The 4,532-nt window shown below is 45.2% G+C and overlaps 1 long non-coding RNA gene across 1 annotated transcript; it reads left to right on the top strand.

Annotated features, from left to right (window-relative positions):
• Nucleotides 1–625: 625 nt before the first annotated feature.
• Nucleotides 626–4,117, top strand: LOC132396671 (uncharacterized). The gene is made up of 3 exons (XR_009513077.1): nucleotides 626–958; nucleotides 2,961–3,555; nucleotides 4,000–4,117. It is a non-coding gene; the product is annotated as an uncharacterized LOC132396671 (long non-coding RNA).
• Nucleotides 4,118–4,532: the final 415 nt, after the last annotated feature.

Below are 4,532 nucleotides of genomic sequence, written 5' to 3'. Positions count from 1 at the left end.
AAGCCTGTTTGATTTGCCAAAATACAACCGCGGGAAAAGGAGTAAAATATGCCCAGAGAAAACCCCCCTTGCCAAGTGGTCCTTTTTAATGTATTCAGCTTGATTTTATTGAATTACAGCGTGTACACTGTTATAAGTACTGTTTAGTGATTGTAGATGTGTTCAGTAGATGGACTGAAGCCTTTCCGACCGCCAATAATAAAGCTTCCACGGTGGTACGGTTGTTACTTACATAAGTTATACCAAGATTTGGGATACTCATACAGATATGATCGGAAAATGCCCTTCATTTTGTGCGGCAAATAAATAAAAAACTATGCCAGGTTCTGCACATTGAACAGCAGTTCCATTGTGCCTACCATCCGAGGGTTGCAGGAATAGTGGAAGGGGCTAACGGCATACTGACAAATAAGATGACTCGGTTAATGTCCGAAACCGGACTGAGCTGACTGAAGGTCCTTCCGTTCGCCTTATTCCACATGGGAAATACCCCACATTCCACTACAGGGGTATCTACAGCTAAAATTGTTTATGGGCGTCCAGGAAGGCCCCTATAGGATGCTGACATGCATTCTCCCACACAAATTGACCTTAATGTCATGGGGTGTGGGTGGTGAATTGCAGGACTACTTTCGCTAATTAATGTTCTCTCTAAAGTTTCTCCACTCTCAGGTAAAGAATACCCTTAAGGATCCCGGAGAGCTAGAAACGGAGTGGCCGGAGCTGAAAATTGAAGATTCAGAACTGATCAAGGATTGGGAGCGTCCCAAACTTGGACCCCGGTAGAAAGGACCATTGCAGATAGTATTGCAAACGCCGACGGCAGTTAAAGTACAAGGGCAGAGACGTTGGATACACCTCAGTGACAATTAACCATTTGTGGACTCATTTTTACTGTGTATTACAATTGATTCCTTTGAGGACAACTTGTTTTGTCAAGCAGACCAACAACTGGAAGGTAACCATACTGCATGTTATTCTTCGGTACAGTCTGTAGAAGCACTGTTTGTAGCTAACCCATCAGGGCTATTCTGGATAGAACATGCCTTAATAGTGGAGAACAGTTCAGGGGTAGAATGTAAAGTAGCAGACGGAAGGTTTCGAAGAGGGACTAGGGGAAAATATATTGAGGGAATAGGTGATAGCCATGCCACTGACCCTGAATGTTTGGGGATCCGTGAACAACATTTAGTGGGGGACGGGGAACAGTAGGTACCCAGTACACGCTGTCGAAACACCAGGAATTATCCCTTATGTTTCATGGGAAAAGGATGGGGATGCGTTTTCACCACGCTACCCTTGGAGATGCCTTGCCTGTAGAAACAGTGATTGGACCACCGATGTAAGATAGAAAAGGGAACACTCTCTTGTGAATTTGTCCAAAGCCAATGAATGTCCCACGCTAAGGGGAGTTCTGTATGTATGTGGATATTGTAATGGGACTCATGTGTTAGCTGGTTCAGGGACTTTTGAATGTTCCTCCCTGTATGCTGAGTAGTACTTATGGTATAATACAATAGCACTTCATAATAATTCTTGCTATCGGACCAAGCCCGGATATGTGTTCCTGTTTAACGACACCTATACTACGGTCACCGCCACTCTACCTACCATCTTTGGGATTGGAATGATTGGATCACTCTCTGTTCCCTAACCCCAGAAGGCCCACGTTCGGCGACGACTGATAGCTCGAGCCGTGAGTAAGGTGTTCTGTGCTGACTGGAAAAACCCTGTTACACTGGGCTCTTCTGTGGGCTATAGGTTCCTGGGCGCTCTCTCTCCCGGCGGTTCAGCAGGAGTCATAGCTGCAAAGAAACTTAACTATCTCATTTGTGGGCTAACGGCATTGGGAAACAGTACAGCGGAAGGCCTGGGGGCTGTTAACAGGGAACTGGTGGAGTTACGACTCCATGCACAGCAAACCAGGTATACTGTGGATTATCAGTTGACCAGCAGGGAGGGATCTGCGCCATAGTCGGAGAGAAATGAATCACCCATGTTCCGAATGAGTCCTACAACTTAACCCATGCTATGCAGTCTATTAAGAAACTACTGGATGACTTCAGGCAAGGTCCACAGATGCAAGAGGTCTGGTTGGAATGGTTGGAGGATCTTGGGGGGTGTATCTAATGCACGCCCTGATTGTTTTCATTGGGATAAATATTCTGGTTGTTGAATTTTCATGGAGAGGCTGATGATGTCCTTCTCGAGCCCCGTGTAATTGGTTATCATGATATGATAAAAGAGGGAGCGAATGATGAAGGGAAAGATTAACTTTGGCAGAGGGATAGGTAAAAGGGGGATTGGATTAAGTAGTATGATTAGTTTATGATCAACTACTTTATAGGTATCTTATGTGGGTTGCTTTACAGCCAAAAAAGGGAACCTTACCCAGCAACAAGTGATGTACCAAACACTGTTTACTAATAGCGTTAGACAAAGGTCTATATAAATAATTCTCTGGTTGCGCAAAGCATTTTCGAGGTATAACATAACTAGATAAGGGAAGGACAGCATGGGGGGGGGAGTGGTAGAACGTCGGAGACTAGGGGCAGGTGTCAACATAAGGAACTGAGATTGTATTCATGCTGGTCTTGGCAGAATTAATTATAACTATCCAATAATGAATTTACACCTAATTGAACCTTTCCATGTGATCGAAATTATTCTAAAACTGTAGTAAATCGCGTAACTATAAAATTTCCTGTAATGATCAATGTAATAAATTGTGTAGAATTGTGTTGGGGGAGGGCAGTGTCCGGACTGTCTCTTTGCGAGATCAGTCTTTAACTTCCCCCATAGCATGTTATGAATAAAGAGTGAAGTTTGACGAGGTATCGCTTGTTTTATGGTTTTATTGAATTCGTGGTACCTTGCGCTATTGCATTGGGTCGATCAGCCTTTGGCAAAGGGACCGATCTTTCTCTCTCAGGGACATTTCATTACTGTTTCTCTGTTAGCATTTCAGTCTGGAGCTTCTGTTCATGGCCAGGAGGAGATTCAACTGCCCGCTCCGGGGAGGACGAAGAAGATGCTTTGGATCAGTCGACTTGCTTTGTTTTACCCACCACTCCCAACTTCGACGCTCAGTGTCACCAGCACTGGCCATTTAGTCCAGCCTGGTATCGGCACCCCCTCACCAACAAGTGTGGAATCATCACCCACTCTCACAATGACAGCCACGTGGCCAGATTAAGAACCCAGTTCTGGGCACATCCCACAATGGTCCTCCACTGACCCAAAAATATCGGACCACGTTGTTAGTGCAGTTGGCCCTGAAAAGATCGTGCTCCTATCGGCGTGGAGCGTCGCGCCACGGTGAACAGACAGACGTGTCCTATCCCCAAGTCTTTTTCATTCCAGGTGCAAAAACGAGATCACGAACCCATCAAAAACCGCGGGCAACGCAGGATGATGCTTGGGGTTGGATGAGATATCTGTGTTTCCTCGGGGAACGCATTGCGGAAGACGAAGGCCATAAACTGTTTCCGTCGGACCGCACGAGCTGTCGGCGCTTGAGCGGTGCAGACACTGGACTGAACCGGAAGCGGATGGGTGAGATGATGCGCCTCCTGTGTCGATGTAACTGCAATAATTCCGCTTTTCTCTGGTTATGGGAAAGGGTGCACTTATTCCTATGTTCACATTACTCTGACAGGTTAGATTGCGTGGGATCCAGAAAGAGAGAGTGGTTTGGATTCACAATTACCTCAGTGGGAGGAAACAGAAGATGTACTTGAAGGTTGTGTCTCAGAGATGAGACTTGTCTGTAATGAAATGTCACAGGGATAAGTTCTAGAACATTTGCGCTTTAAACATTCTGTGAATTATTCGGGAGTGGCTATGTGAGGTATAGTTGATTTACAAATGATACTAAAGTATGTGTCGTTGTAGTTAGGTTAGTTGACAATGAAAAAAGATAAGGGAATTATTTAGCAATACGGGCTGTGGATTGGCAAATCGACTCCAATCAACTAAATATGAGGCTTTGCATTGCAGGAAATAAAACCAGTGTCGGATTTACAAAGAGGGGCGGAGGACTGCAGAAACATCTTTCACCGAAAACAGTGACACGGGTAGATAGAGTGATGAATACCTTCATCTTTCAGCGAATTTAGTGAGTATAAGTATGGGGAAATCCACACAAAATGCTGGAGGACGTCAGCAGGCCAGGGCGCATCTATGCAAAAGGTTACAGTCGATGTTTCAGATCGACACACTTCATTCGGGCGGGAGGAAAACAAATACTGTAGTCTGTAGTCCTGATGAAGGATCTCGGCTGCGAAAAACAGACTGCACACTTTTCAATAGATGCTTCTTGCACCTCGTCAATTTCATCAACTTTGCCTCTAACTTTCTCTTAGCCCTTAAATTCACTTGGTCCATCTCGGACACTTCGCTCCCCTTTCTTGATCTCTGGAGACAGGCTATCCACTGACATCTTCTACAAATCCACTGACTCCCATAACTATCTTGACAATACCTCTTCCCAACCTGCCCAATGCATAAATGCCATTCCCTCTTCCCAGTTC

The sequence above is a fragment of the Hypanus sabinus genome, chromosome 1 (genome assembly GCF_030144855.1).
Source record: "Hypanus sabinus isolate sHypSab1 chromosome 1, sHypSab1.hap1, whole genome shotgun sequence".
NCBI classification, from domain to species: Eukaryota; Metazoa; Chordata; class Chondrichthyes; order Myliobatiformes; family Dasyatidae; genus Hypanus; species Hypanus sabinus.
This window is presented reverse-complemented; position numbering and strand designations above follow the sequence as displayed.